Source organism: Saccopteryx leptura, chromosome 3 (assembly GCF_036850995.1).
Source record: "Saccopteryx leptura isolate mSacLep1 chromosome 3, mSacLep1_pri_phased_curated, whole genome shotgun sequence".
In the NCBI taxonomy this organism is placed as follows: Eukaryota; Metazoa; Chordata; class Mammalia; order Chiroptera; family Emballonuridae; genus Saccopteryx; species Saccopteryx leptura.
In genome coordinates, this window is record NC_089505.1 from 25,688,481 (window position 1) to 25,705,880 (window position 17,400).

Here is a 17,400-nt window from a genome sequence, read left to right on the forward strand (position 1 = left end):
AGAAAGATGCAGATATGTTTGTAGTCCCATGCCTTTCTTTGAAAGGACTCACAATAAGAACAATGAGATCTGCAACACAAGAAAATAAACTATATTAGAAGCAAGTGAGAAAGAGAAGGCAAAGTGAAAGCAATGATGGAATCAAACAATAGAGGTAGGCTAATATACAAAATAAATACAATGGAGGCCTATATGTATTTACTAAGGATTCTCCAGGAATTTGTCTCTAAGCCTTTTAGTGATCTCAGTACAAGGAAAATCATGATCAGTTACACAGTCCACAGGTTCTGCCAGATAAAAGCAGACCAGTTGCTTAGTATGTAACTAGCCCAGATATAAGGCCAAACAAACAAACAAACCCACAAGGATCCTGAAAATGTAATATTATGAGATATAATGAAGACCATGCTCAATAATATCCTTATAGCAAATAGAGTGGAGCTATTTCTTACAGCACTTCTTAGTATGGGCTGATGGCTTATCATCAAAGTTGAGTTCAGTGAAAGCTATTTTACAAGGGTTCACTTAAGCAGAAAACTTCATTACAGTGTGGATGTACAGTGATGGAAATATACACCAAGTGCTATGGGAGAACAAGGGGACACAATGACAACTTCATTATTCAAAGTTGGAGTAGACAGATATCATCATCGAGGAGGAGCCCTGGTAAGCTCTATTCAATTTCTAAAGGAAATAGGTAGGATTTGCTACAAGCACCTAACTCTCTTAGAACTCAGATTTTTATTATGGGTGGGATAATGTTTTAAGAGGGATTTCTCATCACAGCAAAATTCACATTAAAAAAACGAAAACACTTTTAATAAAAGATTCTCATTTTCTTTGTAGTTTACATATCTCAGTTCACTCTTAAAATTACAAATAAATTAAGAATATAAAGTCTTTCTACCTGAGAAATAGTTGCCCGAAGAATCAATGAGGTTTAGAGTTATATTAAGTTTAAAGTAGGCTCCGCCAGAAATCAAGAGCACAGAACACAGGGAGTTTTTTGGGAGTTAGTTCTGGTTCCATGTTAAACTACATTTTTAAAAAAAATGATACAGTGAATTTATAGTTCTGCTTAATAATAGAGAAATAGAAAAAAGAAAAAGAAGTTCTCAGCCTAAAAGAACGCACACATTTGGTGTCAAAGAAAAAGTCTTAGATTTCTAATCCACTCAATAAAAAGGTGTGACAAAATTTGTCTTGAAGAAAAAGCACAGAGAATGTGAATGTGGTTGGTTTTATGGAAGTAGTATTGTTCTGCCATATTCACCAGGTGCGAAAGGTAAATAGTATTTCCCAGCTTCTTATATCATGACTAGCTTCTTCAACAGGTTCAGAGCAGTGTCCATCAACCATGCAGGTGAGTGGAAGAGGGGCCTCCCTAGCAGCGTCATTGAGGCTAACACCTGTTAATGAACGACAGGGTTAAATCTCCACAGGTAAAAACGCACGAAATGAGAATGACTTGGCAGAGAAATCAGAGATGATCCTAATTGCCAGCCATATCAGAGAACATTCAGAAACATTTGCATTGACTTCTCTGAACACATGTGATGAGTTGCCAAGATTATAAAAGATTATTTAAAAGTTTTACCCAGCAGGGATTTATATATTAAGGTTGACAACATTTTTTTTTGTATTTTTTTTTTCTGAAGCTGGAAACGAGGAGAGACAGTCAGACAGACTCCCGCATGCACCCTACCGGGATCCACCCGGCACGCCCACCAGGGGCGACGCTCTGCCCACCATGGGGCGATGCTCTGCCATGACCAGAGCCACTCTAGCGCCTGGGGCAGAGGCCAAGGAGCCATCCCCAGCATCCGGGCCATCTTTGCTCCAATGGAGCCTTGGCTGCAGGAGGAGAAGAGAGAGACAGAGAGGAAGGAGGGGGGGTGGAGAAGCAGATGGGCGCTTCTCCTATGTGCCCTGGCCGGGAATCGAACCCGGGTCCCCCACACGCCAGGCCGACGCTCTACCGCTGAGCCAACCGGCCAGGGCCAAGGTTGACAACATTTTGTTTGACAGAAATAAAAACTGAGTATTTGAAGGACTTCTGTCACCCTGTAAAGAGGGTAGATCTTTCAGACTAAAGATCTTCTGTTTGCTGAGCACAAAGGAAGTCTGCAGAACAACCGCTACCTGAAGATAGTTTTAAGTGATGGGTAAGAAGGAGTTGGGGTGAGTTACATTTTTATGTACAAAAGAGTGGAAAGGTAGGTGTGGAAACAACAAAGGGGAGGATGCTGGGGTTTTATGAAAAGGAAGGAAGAGGAAAGACAGGGAGTGAGAGACTCATGAACTGGAATGAAGGGGAAAAGGATTTGGGGGAGGAGTATGATACATACTTTTATATTCAAGAATGCTTTATAGATAAACATAAATAATATAATCATTATTCTAACTTATATTCAAGGTATAATTAAAGAGTTAGTATATACAGTTAAGATGTAAATAAAGATTTATCACCATTCAGTTTTTCATGTTATACTTTCTGTATTCTCCCTAGCCTAAAATAGAACAGGTTTAAGGTTTTGGTAGTAGGAAACACAGGGAAACAATATTTCCAATAATTTTTCCCCTGAAAACATTAAAAGATGGCATTTTTTTTTCTGTTTTATTTTTAACCCAATAAACTTTATGTGGAAATTGTCATTTACAATCAGATGCCTTGGGAGACATCTGCATTGCTCCAGCCTCTCACAGAACTTGAGGATTTGCAAACAACATTCTGAAACTCGACCACTTCCCCTGATTCTGAGGTTAAAAGCAAGTGCTTGCCCTCCTTACTCTAGTTAAGATCTTATCTTCTCTTGTTTTTCTTCCTGTGGTAGGCAGCCCTGGTAATTCTCCTCCTGGGCTGAATTAAAAAAGTGCTTTGTTATTTACTTTCCTGCCGTCTCAAACTGAGAGGAACATGCAATCACACACAGATACACAGTCCCTGCATTAGTCCATTAGTCTTCCCAGGGCCTGGAGGCTCACATCGCTACTGTATTTCTAACTCTCCTTCATCTGTACAGGAGAAGGACATCACCATGCCCTCTGTCTGCTTTGGGCTTCCGTAATCATCAGTTCATAAAAGAGATTTGTTCACTTCAAGTCTTTTTTTCTTCCCTTAAACACGTACAAGTAACTACTATGAGTTGATGCTTCCCACTCCTCCTCCCTTTTCTCTTTCTCTCTCTCCTTTCCCTAATATCAATAAATAAAATCTTACAAAGAGAAAAATATATTTGAGAGCAAAGAATCGAGGAGCCAAGATTAGATCAGGGATTTAGAAGAGTAAAAGTAGATTATGTTCAGAGTTGGAACAGAGCTTTTAACTGAGAACAATTCAAGAATACCAAAACCCATGATCAAAAACTTGTTTCCTCCAGGTACTCAATAAATAGTAATTAAATTTCCTTATAATTGAATTAAAATAATCTTAGTGGAAATCCCTTAAATAGCTCATAATAAATTCTGTATTTATTTAATCCTGGCTCTGCTCTCAAAGATTTAGAAATATTACACCCCAAGGATCATTCTCTTCATTCTCCCTTCCCACCACATATTATCTTCCCAGTAGCACAATGAATGGAAGTTATTCAAATACTTTTATTAGCAACTTCTACTCCTAATTTTCAGAGATCAAATGTTACTCTGACCCCATTCAGTGAGATAACTTTGAGATCTCATAAAATTTCCCAATAGCCACAAATATAGTGGATAGCTCTTAATCGTCCAATGATGCTGGTCCCATTACTGTAGTGGATAAAAAAGATTATATTTTAATGAAATATTTCCACTGAATTTTAGAATTTAATAGTACTTTAAGAGTTATACCCAGTTCTTTTTACAATTTGTAAAGTATTTCTCATCCTTTTTTAAATATCACTTTTGTTTTCTAGAGAGAATAGAGTCAAATATGCATAGTTCGTGAGCTGTATAAAGAAACTATTCACTGGCTAATTAATTGAGAGTGAAGTTGTAATGAGACTTGCTTGAAAATCAAACATGACCTTCCTGTAATATCTTTCCTTAGGAACGGTGTAATCATCACTTAAAGATTAGCAACTGCAGCCCCAGCATCAAATAATCTTTTACCAGTAGCCATCATCCACAGGTAGCAAGACATGGCAGAACTAAACAAAGCATCCTTATCATCTCTAGGTGGAAACACAGCATAAGATATGTGGACTCATTAATAGGAATCTGTTGGGATGAACAGTGTAATATCTGACCTTCAAACTATTGAAACAGTCAGTTTATCTTTGATGCCACTATACTTCAATCATAAATTTATTCATTCACCCATTCATTCATTCATTCATTCACTCATTCATTCATTCAGTGAACACTGAGGCTGCACTGAGTGCCAGATGCTGAACAGGACTCACTGTTCAGGTGGGGGAACTACCAATAAACAGGTAAAGAAATTAAAAATTGCCTGACCTGTGGTGGCACAGTGGATGGAGCCTCAGCCTGGAATACTGAGATCGCCTGATCAAAACCCCAGGCTTGCCCAGTCAAGTCTCATATGAGAAGCAACTGCAACGAGTTGATGCTTCTCGCTCCTCCCCCCTCCTTGCGCGCGCGCTCTCTCTCTCTCTCAAATCAATAAATAAAATCTTTTTTAAATTATAATTCAAAATTGAAAAATAAACAATGAAGGTAATAAACAATGGGTTAGGTGAGGGACTAACAGGAGGGAGCCGGCCCTGCACACAATCAGAAAAAGGAATTCAAGGAAGAAGGCTCCAGATGAGGCTGGAGAGGAAGGAGGTCACAGCTAGGTTATATGAGACTTCTTTTCTAGTCAGTCTGGACCCTTCTCTGCTGCCCAGTGCAGGGAGCTCAGGCTGGGCAAGAACACCTCTGCAGGCCCAACCCCGCCCGTGCCTTACTGTCTCCTTTGGGGAAAGTCTTCCTGCACCGTGTACACGCGCACACACTCCTGTGTGTGTCCGCGTTGTGAGTTGGGGAAGGGGGAGGCTAGCATAATTCAGATTTTTTAATAAAGCTAATTATTATTTTTATTCTGTAGCTAGGAACTTAGTTTTTCAAGAAAACTCTGTGGGTGATTACTCTTGAGTATTGTTTGTGAGGGGAACCCAAACGCACTTGATAGCGTGGAAGCTTCCCCAGTAAGACGCACAAATCCCCTGATTAGCTGACTTTTGGGGGTGAGTGGAGAATAAAAATTTCATAGCAAGAGCTGAAAAGGCTGTGATGCATGTCAGCAAGTTAAATCTATTTTAGAAAGTCATCTGTGATGGCTACACCATTTAGCTTTGAAATTTTCACCTATTAAACCCCCTATCTACTTTTGATAAACATAAAAAATTCATATACTCTGTTATGGGTTGAATTGTGCCCCCCTCCAAATAAAATATGTCAAAATCCTAATCACCAGAGTCTGTGAGTGTGACTTTATTTGGAAATGGTCAAGTTAAGATGAGGTCATTAGGATGGGCCCTAATCCAATATGACTGTCCTTATAAAAAGGTGCATCTGCAAGGCCAGAAATGCCAAAGATTGCCAGCAAGCCACTGAAGGAGCTGGGTGAGAGGTATGGAGTGGTTTCTCCCTCCAAAGGGACCAAACTTTCTGATACCTTGATCTTGGACTTCTAGTCTCTAGAACTGCAAGATAATGAATTTCTATTGTTTTAAACCACCCAGTTCGTCATGCTTTGTATTGGCAGCCTTAGCAAATTAATGCACACCCCTCTGAGTCTATATGGAATTTCAAAATACAGTAAATGAAAAAGCAACTTCCTTTGGATTTCTAAATGTTTAAAAATAAAAAAGCTGCCTGACCAACAGTGGCACAGTGGGTAAAGCGTTGACCTGGAATGCTGAGGTCACGAGTTCAAAACCCCGGGCTTGCCTGGTCTAGGCACATATGGGAGTTGATGCTTCCTGCTCCCCCCTTTACTCTCTCTCTCTCTCTCTCTCTCCCTCCCCTCCCTCTAAAATAAATAAATAATCTAAAATAAATAAATAAAAATAAAATAGCTAAAAAATGGAAATTATGACTAAAAGCAAGAGGTAAGAGGGTAAGAGAGTAAGTATCTCATCTTCACACTGCACAGTTGGGATTCACTGCTCTAGCTTCTCTGAGTTACATAGGAGTCAGGAGGGAAGGCTTGGTGCCAGCCAGACCTCCTCCCTGCCTCAGAGAAGTGCTCTGACAAGATGTAGTATTGGGGAGAGTTAGTGGAATCCCACAATGCTCTTCCTGCAACCTCTACCTGATGATATCCATAGAATATTCTAATAGCAGGCTGGACAATTATGTCCACCCTTAAGCATGGTTCCCTCGAAAACCAGCAACTCAGCAGTGGAAGACCAAGTAGGGGAACCAGAAAGATTTTTATATTATCTTGGCCCAATTCTAGCATGTCATAAGGTATGTGTGTGTGGGGGGGGTAATATCTTGCCTTGAAACTAAAGTCATTAGTTATTAAAATTATTAATTATATAGTAGTCTATTCATTTTCTAGGATGGCTGTAACAAAGTACACAAACTTGGTGGCTTAAAACAAAAGAAATGTATTGTCTCGCAGTTTTGGAGGCTAGAAGTCCAAAATCAAGGTCTTGGCAGAGTTGCTTCTTTCTGAGGGCTCTGAGGGTGAATCTGTTTTATGCCCTCCTACCTCCTGGTAGTCTGAACCTTGTAGAAGCATCACTCCACAGGGTGTTCTCCCTGTGTGACTGTAGCTGCGTCCAAATTTCACCCATGTAATAAGAATAGCAATCCAAAACCAAAAAACAACCAGTGGTATTGGGTTAGGGCCCTCACTACACCCTCATCTTAACTTGATCATCTACAAAGACTGCATTTCCAAATTAACGTCATGTTCACAAATACTGGGGTTTAGGATTTCACATATTTGTTGGGGGAGGGGAACACAATTCAACCAACAACAGATACCAGCATGACTTTCCATATTATGAGAGACTAAAGAGCATCAGGAAGGTTCTAAGTTAAGGACCAGATCCATCACTGTCAATTGTAAAGAAGCAGCCCTAAGGATGGATATTGTCAGTGGGCTCCCCCTGCTGGAAGAGGCAATGATGTATTTAAACCACTCTCAGCTGCATTTATACCTGTGTCTCCAGGTAAAACTAGCCAGTACTTTCCCTTTCTTGTTCAGTCTTTAGAATCAAGGTTACATTATCCTCATAATATGAGTAGGGGGAGGAGCAAGGAATTAGCTCAAAAGGTAGAGCGCTCGCCTAGCACGGGAGAAGTAGCAGGATCAATGAATTGGGGGGGCTCCCTACTTACTCGGTTATTATGTATAAGATGAAAATTACCTATTCTGTTGCTTTAAGATTCAGAACTTGCTTATAAAACTATTTTGGCTTTAATGACATTTAGTTTTGTTTATAGGCAGCTTTTTTTCCCCTGAAACTACTTATTATCTCTCTCTCAGTTGCTCTGTGTGTGTGTGTGTGTGTGTATGCATGTCTGTCTGTCTCTCTCATTCCCTGCCTTCTTTGAATGAATTTAGTTTTTTACATTTTCTTTTATACTTCAACTAGCTTGGAAGCCTTCCTTTATATTACTATTTACTTTTACTTTTTCTTAAATTTTAACATGCTCTGGTAGGTTCTGGTTTAGCTTGTGTATCTAAAATGCTCTTCAACCTTGAAACTCAAGAGATAAGTGATTACATATTACCACAGCCTAGGTATTATTACACAACTTCTGTACCCAGAGGCATATATATGCAGCTTTTGAAATCATAAAAGCTAATTGTGTTGAAATTTTGGTACACATTATAAGAAGTTCGGTAAACATTACTTTACCTTAAATAGGCAGAACGCCATTGCCCAATTCAAGCATGTCCATGAAGCCTTTGGGGTTTCAAGAAGCCACATTCATTGAATATCTGCCTGTCTGATGTTCTACTAGGCTTAGAGCTTCTCACAGTATAATATAACCAGTATATAATTTACTTGTCAAAGTGCTCCTTTCCATCAAGATTTAGAATCAGTCTTCTATAGAAAAAGTGTGTCTGGATAATTAACAAAATTTTAATTAATATTTTAATCTCATACTTGATACTTGACAGGACACAGATTTCGAATACCCTAAAAAAAGTCCTCCCATCTCACACATAACTATATTCTAATATTTAGTTTAACCTTGTTGTTGTTTTTTAAATTAATAGTGTTTACATAGATTCTAGGGTTGCCCTGAATGCATCCCCCCTCCCCCTTATTCCCCTCAACATTTCCCTTGCCCCCCTTCCTACAGTGCCCTCCCCCCTTCCCTTCAGGTTTATCCCATCCTATCATCCCCTTTCCCTCTGTCCTCTTTTCCTCTGGTCTCTTTGATCCCTCCTCTGCCTCAATTCCATTCCTCAGTTCTCATTATTCCTTGGATTCCTCAAATGAGTGAGGTCATATGATATTTTTCTTTCTCTGCCTGGCTTATTTCACTTAACATAATAGTTTCCAGGTCCATCCATGTTGTTGCAAAAGGTAATATTTCCTTCTTTTTCATGGCCCCATAGTATTCCATTGTATATATGTACCACTGCTTTTTAATCCACTCCTCCACTGACGGACACTTAGGCTGTTTCCAGATCTTCGCTATTGTGAACAATGCTGCCATAAACATGGGGTGCATTTCTTTTTTTCAGTCAGTGATATGGTGTTCTTGGGATATATTCCTAAAACTGGGATGGCTGGGTCAAAAAGCAGATCCATTTTTAATTTTTCGAGGAAAAATACTGTTTTCCACAGTGGCTGCACCAGTCTGCATTCCCACCAGCAGTGCAGGAGGGTTCCCTTTTCTCCACATCCTCGCCAGCACTTATTCTGTGTTTTGTTAATTAGCACCATTCTGACTGGTGTGAGGTGGTATCTCATTGTGGTTTTAATTTGCATTTCTCTAATGATTAGTGATGTTGAACATTTTTTCATCTGTCTATTGGCCATCTGTATGTCCTCTTTGGAGGAGTGTCTATTCATTTCTTTTGCCCATTTTTTGATTGGATTTTTTGTCTTCCTGGTATTGAGTTTTACAAGTTCTTTATAAATTTTGGTTATTAACCCCTAATCAGACGTATTGTTGAGTATGTTCTCCCATTGTGTGGTTTGTCTTTTTATTCTTTTCATATTGTCGTAAGCTGTACAAAACTTTTTAGTTTGATATAGTCCCATTTTTTTATCCTGTTTTATTTCACTTGCCCATGGAGATAAGACGAGATCGGGCACGTTCAGGATGGTATGGCTGTAGACAACCCATGGAGATAAATCAGCAAATATATTGCTGCAAGAGATGTCGGTGAGCTTACTGCCTATGTTTTTTTTCTAAGATGCCTATTGGTTTCATGACTTACATTTAAGTCTTTTATCCATTTTGAGTTTATTTTTGTGAATGGTGTAAGTTGGTGGTCTAATTTCATTTTTTTAGCAGGTAGCTGTCCAATTTTCCCAACACCATTTGTTAAAGAGACTGTCTTTACTCCACTGTGTGCTCTTACCTCCTTTGTCAAATATCAGTTGTCCATAGAGCTGTGGGTTTATTTCTGGGTTCTCCGTTCTGTTCCATTGATCTATGTGCCTGCTCTTATGCCAGTACCAAGCTGTTTTGAGTACAATGGCCTTATAGTATAACTTGATATCAGGAAGTGTAATACCTCCCATTTAATTCTTCTTTTTCAAGATTGCTGAAGCTATTTGTGTTCTTTTTTGGTTCCATATAAATTTTAGAAATATGTATTCTATATCTTTGAAATATGTCATTGGTATTTTAATTGGTATTGCATTGAATTTATAGATTGCTTTGGATAATATAGATATTTTAATGATGTTTATTCTTCCTAACTATGAACATGGTATATGCTTCCACTTGTTTTTATCTTCCTTGATTTCTTTTATTAATGTTTTATAATTTTCCGAGTATAAGTCTTTAACCTCCTTGGTTAAGTTTACTCCTAGGTACTTTATTTTTTTTGTGCAGTAGTGAAGAGGATTGTTTCCTTAATTCCTCTTTCTGACAGTTCATTGTTAGTGTATAAAAATGCCTCTGAAAAAAAAATGCCTCTGATTTCTATGTATTAATTTTATACCCTGCCACTTTGCTGAATTCATTTATCAGGTCCAGTAGTTTTTTGACTGAGACCTTAGGGTTTTCTATATACAGTCTCATATCATCTGCAAAAAATGATAGTTTTACTTTTTCTTTTCCAATTTGGATGCCTTTTATTTCTTCTTCTTGTCTGATTGCTGTAGCTAGGACTTCCAGGACTATGTTGAATAAGAGTGGTGAAAGGGGGTACCCCTGCCTTGTTCCTGATCTTAAGGGGATTGCTTATAATTTTTGCCAATTGACTATGATGTTGGCAGTGGGTTTGTCATAGATGGCCTTTATCATGTTGAGGTATGTTTCCTGTATTCCCACTTTGTTGAGAGTTTTGATCATAAATGGGTGCTGGATTTTATCAAGTGCTTTTTCTGTATCTATTGAAATTATCATGTTGTTTTTCTCCTTCCTTTTGTTTATGTGATGAATCATATAGATTGATTTGCAAATATTGTACCATCCTTGCCTCCCCGGAATGAATCCCACTTGATCATGATGTATGATTTTTTCACATATTGCTGGATCCGGTTTGCTACCCCAGCTTTTTTTTTTTTCATTTCCATTTGCATGAAATATTTTTTTCCATCCTTTTATCTTCAGTCTGTGTGCACCTTTTGTTTTAAGGTGTGTCTCTTATAGACAGCATATTTATGGGTACTGTTTTCTTTTTTTTTTTCTTTTTTTTTTTTTTGTATTTTTCTGAAGCTGGAAACAGGGAGAGACAGTCAGACAGACTCCCGCATGCGCCCGACCGGGATCCACCTGGCACGCCCACCAGGGGGCGATGCTCTGCCCACCAGGGGGCGATGCTCTGCCCATCCGGCAATCACTATGTCGCGACCAGAGCCACTCTAGCGCCTGAGGCAGAGGCCACAGAGCCATCCCCAGTGCCCGGGCCATCTTTGCTCCAATGGAGCCTCGGCTGCGGGAGGGGAAGAGAGAGACAGAGAGGAAGGAGAGGGGGAGGGGTGGAGAAGCAGATGGGCGCTTCTCCTGTGTGCCCTGGCTGGGAATCGAACCTGGGACTTCTGCACGCCAGGCCAACGCTCTACCACTGAGCCAACCGGCCAGGGCCGGGTCCTGTTTTCTTATCCATGCAACTACCCTATGTCTTTTGATTGGATCATTTAATCCATTAAGGTTATTATTGATATGTAGTTGTTTATTGCCATTTATTCTTTAAAGCTTTATTTCTCTTTTACTATATTCTTTTCCCTTTTTGTTCTGTTTATAACAGGCCCCTTAACATTTCTTGCAGCATTGGTTTGGTTGTAATAAATTCCTTGAGGTTTTGTTTGTTTGTTTGTTTGTTTTTGTCTGGGAAGCTTTTTATTTCTCCTTCAATTTTAAATGATAGCCTTGCTAGATAAAGAAGTCTTGGTTGTAGGCTCTTGTTCTAAATTACTTTGAATATTTCTTGCCATTCCCTTCTGGCCTCAAGTGTTTCTGTTGAGAAGTTGGATGTCATCCTTATGGGGGCTCCTTTGTAGGTGATAACCTTTTTTTCTCTAGCAGCTTTTAATATTTTCTCTTTATCACTTAGCTTTAGTATTTTTATTATGATGTGTCTAGGTGCAGATTTTTTTTGGTTTCTTTTTAATGAAGTTCTCTGTGCTTCTTGAACTTGTGTGACTTTTTCCTGCATCAATTTAGGAAAGTTTTCAGCTGTGATTTCATTGAACAAGGTCTCTATCCCTTGTTTTTTCTCTTCTTCCTCAGGAACCCCTATGATGCAGATGTTGTTTCTCTTTAGGTTGTTACATAGTTCTCTTAGAGTTTCCTCAGACTTTTTCAGCCTCTTTTCTTTTTGCTGGTCCACTTCTGTGTTTTCGTTTATCTTGTCTTCTAAATCACTGATTTGATCCTCTACTTCTTCCAGCCTGCTATTAACTGCTTCTAGTGTAGTCTTCATTTCTGATATTGTATTTGTCATTTCCAGCTGGTTCTTCTTTATTATTTCAATGTCCTATTTGATGCTTGTAATCTCTTTATTTATGTGCTCATTGTGTCCATCCATTGTTGTTCTAAGATCTTTCAGCATTCTAATAATCCTTATTTTAAACTCTGCATCCAGTAGTTTGGTTATTTCCATATCACTCAGTTCATTTTGTGGAGGTTTCTCTTGTTGATTCATTTAGATTGCACTTCTCTGTGTTCCCATTATGTCTGTGTGTTTGGGTGTGTTGTTTATAGAGCTGGTTGAGTCTAGGGTTGGTGTTGCCTGCCTTCAATTTTCAGTTGTGTTATTTCTAGGTCTTCTTGGGTTGGCATCAGCTGTTGTTTGTAATCCACTGTTGGATTTGGCTTTTGTAGTAGAGTGCTTTGAAGTCTTGATTTGTTTGTTTTCTTCTCAGTTTTCTTAACTCGGTAGTAGTCTTGTTTATTGATCTCAGCAGGGGGCTTATTTGAAACTATCCAGGAATGTGGTGGGTGTAACCTGAGACTCTGAAGGCCTGATCTGCCAGCTACTCTCTGGGAGCAGGGTGCTTTCTCTGCTTCAGTAGTGGGAGGTGTATCTCATCTCCATGGAGACCTGAGCTACTACCCCTCTTCCCCACTTCCTGTTTTCAGCTGTGTCTTGTTGAGGTGATTGGAGCTGGAGAGATTTTTGTAGATGGGTCACCCGGTACCACTTTAGGCTTGTGCTGTGTGGAAGGATTAACCCCTCCCCCAGCTATGACCAGCTCCTGGATGAGTCAGCTTCTCAGGTCATCCCATCTATTCCTCTGCCCATCACCATCTGTCTCTCTCTCCCCACTTTCCTTTTGGAAGACAAGCCAGCCCTCTCAGCACACCTCATTCCCACATCCCCAGGCAAGTGGCTGTGAGTGATATTTTCTGCTCTTCTCCTTGGAATGAGAGCCCTTCTGGGCTCTCAGCCTCCCCCTCCCCCTTTGTTCCTGGAAGACCCACTGTGCCTCAGCACTCCCTACCAGTTTCAATGTGTCCTCTTCTTTGTTCTTTGGTTTTTGAGAGCTGTTCTTGTAGTCCAGAGTTGGTTTTTCACACTGATTGTTCCTAAATTAATTTGTAACCCAGTTTGGTGGTGTGAGCTGGGAGTCCATGTGTCTGCCTACTCTGCTGCTGTCTTGGTATCTCAGTTTACCTTGTTTTTAACTCCACAAATACACATTACTTTTTGTTTCTCAGATTTATTTTATCATCTTTTCCATTTTTCATTGTGCATTTCAAATTCCTGGGGGGCGTGAATCTTCTTATTTGTTGGAGCTCTGACTCTCACCCATGGTAAATTGTTTTCCTGTTCATTTTATAACTTTCTGCATATGTGGAACTTGTTTTAACAGGTTTTATCCTGTGGAAATCTCATTCAGCCTGGATGGTAAGACAGTGCCTCCAAGAAAGTTTTGTGTTTTCCTCTGCTCTGATTTAAAAACACTACCTCAGCCAGGTGATCAAGGTCAGTATTAGCTGTGGTAAGTCTTATGATGGAAATGGCACTTTGCCTCTGTGGCCTTCCTCCCTAAAACCCATAACCTCAGTCTAATCAGGATAAAAATCTCCACACAAATTCCAATGGAGAAACATCTACAAAACACCTGAAAAGTTCTAAAATATTTTAAGATCATCAAAACAAAGAAATTCTAAGAAACTATTACAGACAAATGGAGCATAGTAGAACTCTGGAACAGAAAAAAATATTAAGTAAAAACTAAAGACATCAGAATAATATATGGAATTTTGCTAAAAATAATGTATCAGAATTGGTTCATTAGTTTTTATGAATGTACTATATTGATATAAGATGGTTATAATAGAAGCTATGAGGTTTATAGAAACTATACTATCTTTGCAACTTTTTTGTGAATCCAAATTTATTCTTTAAAATGTAGTCTATTTTTATAGAGATAATGCTGCAATAAACTTCTGTTACCAAAAAATTTTTGAGAAATCTTAAAATCTAGAAAAAAACACATTTTTTCCTGCCTCAAATATTATACCAAAATAAACTGTTAAAAAAAAAAATGTAGTGCTAGAAAATTGATTAAAAAAATTTTAAATCACAGCAAGTCCATAACCTCATTCCATTTAGAAAACAAACAGATATTTTAAATTCAGCATGACAGGCCCCAGATGGGCAGGGCATCAGCCCCAGACAGGGGTCATCAGGTGGGTCCCTGTCAGGGCATATATGGGAATCTGTCTCTCTATCTTCCCTCCTCATGCTTAAAAATTTTTTTAATTTAAATTCAGTATGACAAAATAGAGATTCAAGGAAAATATGAGATAGAAATATTTTACAATATTTATGGCAAAAGGGAAATAACATTCATTTCTAAGAAAGTCTAATTTTTCAGAACAAAAATACCAAAATCCCAAAAGACAAGTAGTTAGATGCATTAAACAGATAATTCATAAGAAATATAATACCTACTATATATTTAACAAAATGTTTCACATCTGTCACTAAAATAAATGATAATTGTTGAAACCAGGTGATGAGCCAAGTGATTTTTATACAATTTTCTCTACTTTTGTATGTTTTACCAATGTTTCCAAGTAGAAAGTTAAAATAAAAGTTTTACATTACAAAGATGACTGTACATTATTTTTTTTTTGGAAAGGGTTATTTGTTTTATTGTGGTAAATCTACATAACATAAGGTTTATCATTTTAACCATTTTTAAGTGTAAAGTTCAGTGTGGCATTAAGTAAATTCACATTGTTGAGCAACCATCACCATTTTGCACTTTAAACATAGATGTCATATCTATATCAGATAAGTTTAATATTTCTTAATAAAACCAATTATGAAGATGTTATAGTGAAATACTAAACTTATACTCAACTAATGGAAATTTAAGTTTGTAAAACCATCGTGGAAAGCAGTATTGTCATATGTATATGGAAAATATGTATATTTGTGTATGTATAATATATTTTTTATAAACACATATATGTTTATGCACACACACAAACACTGTGAATATTCTTAAATACTTCTAGGTTGAAATAACAGACTAAATGCATGTTTATTACCATTTCATCCCATACCCCATTGAATTCTAGAATACATATAAATGGAAAAGAGTTCATGAAAGAGTACTATTAGCTGTCCAGACATTTTAAAGAGTTTCTGGAAGAGAGAGAGCAGGTTAGATCAAATTGACAAAGAAACTAGAATAAAGACATGCAACACAAAATAGAAATTGGATTTGAAAAATCTGCTACTATCTAAGAATCTAATGGAAACAGACAGTGCTCCAACCCTGGAGCAAGAAAAAGTAGTGAGCCCAGATAAATTATGGGGCAACCATCATGGTAATTAATTAAAAACTGGGAACATCTAGGCCAGCCTCCTCTACACATACCTCTCGTCCTTTCTTAATCTTCTTCCCTGGGATATTTGCCCCTAGAATAACTCTCTAAGTTAAGTAGGATTTTGTCTCACTGACCAAAGAGAAACATGGAACAAGCCTTCTTTGAACCCATACAATTCACATGGAAAACTGTGACACTCAGGAGAGAAACTCATTGAACACTTCTCACCCTATCTTGTTCCCTAAATTAAATCTGCTTCATTTGACAGTTGATGTTGCTCTAAGTCCAACTGCCTGCTCCCTCCCACCTCACCAGAGGCTCTCCATGACTTGTGAAGAGGAGATTAGTGCTGGTGTAACGGTACAAAGAGCCCTACAATCAGCCCTTCTACTCAGGGGACAGTGTGTGATGGAAATGGGCATTCACAATTACTGGGCAAACTCAAGCAGGCACTCTGAGTGATCAACCATCTATAAATAGAATCTCCTATTTATAAACAAACATATTTTTAAAGATCACCAAACATTTGAGGCATGTAAAGGGTAGGTCAAAGTGAACAAACAGAAGAGCTTATCTCAGAATAACCAGAGGTAACATAGGAAAAAGAAGATAAGGTTGAGGACATCTTTTTTAAATATAGATTTAAAACATTGATGAAAACGATTTTAAAAAGTTAAGCAACATAGATAATGTCTAGTGGAGTAAGAGGTATTTCAGAAATAATAAACATCAAGAATAGGAAGACGTGTAATTAAATAAGTAATACAAAACTATTTCCATGAACTGAAATACTAAGTCATCATGTCAAAAAGGCAGGCTAAGTGTCAAGCAGCAGGATGAATGAAAAAAGACACAGGAGGTAGCCACCTGCTCCATTCTTGTTTCTAGAAGGAATTTATTATTCAGCTGTACAGAGTGCAGTTAGCTGATAGCGTCCAGCTAGTGGTGCCTTCAGGATGTACTTTTGCTTTCAGAGAGATTCCAGCCAAAGGCAGAGCCTGGCAGGGTACTAGTGCTGGCCATTTCTATCCAAGTCCTCTAATAGGCAACTTTATATCAGAGCTCTTTGTTGGGTCCCAAGATTTGGTTAGATCTATCAGATGACAATCTCACCCCTTCAGTTTCATAAGTATCAGATATGTCCCATGATCTCAATGTTCTCCATGACCTATCCTTCTTCCTTCTCATTGTACTTTCCACAAGCATTACTCCCTACTAAATCTCTTCTATTCAAAAAAAAACAACAACAGTTTCTCAGGTCTGCTTCTCTCAGAGGACACAACTGGTACAGCTGTACATATAATAGTGAAATTTCTAATTTTTAATTACCTTTTAATTCTAAAAATATAACAAAGTAATGAGAACAATATTGGCATCAGACTTAGCTGCTAAACAGGGTGTGGAAATCACAAACATAATTTCACAAACCTTTAAGAAGAGCAGATACCACAGTTCTATATTCACACTATACTGATGCAAAGAGAAAAGTGATACATATATAAGAGAAAAAGCTTGCCTGCCACATACACTTTTTGAAAAATAGTCTTAAAGTTTCTCCAGAGAAAATTTAAAATAAGTAACAGAAAGGTGTTATTACTTAAATCTATTTTATTTGCAAGTAACAAGAATGTATGTGGAGTAGCTTAGGCAAAAGGCAAGTTATTATAAGGCTGCAAAGCTCTTCTACAAAATCTATCTTAGATTGAGTCCCATAGAAAACAAAGCCTGAAGCAAAAGCTTATATGCTATTATTAGAGCATAAAAGCCCAAGGAGGAGTGAGAGGAAAGCCAAAAATGGAAGGAAGGGGAACCAATACAAGAGCATGCTCCCAAGCTGTTTGTCACTTGGTATCCAAAGAGTGATCTGATAGAAGTATATCTTCCAGGAAGTTGTATGAATGATTGAAAGTCAGGACAATCTGTCCAACAGCTCCTGACTCCATTGGAGCACAATGGTCTGACCCCATGAGGTACTTGCTCCTTTTGGGTTTGACCATCATAGATGAGCGCCACAGAGATTCTGAAACTTCT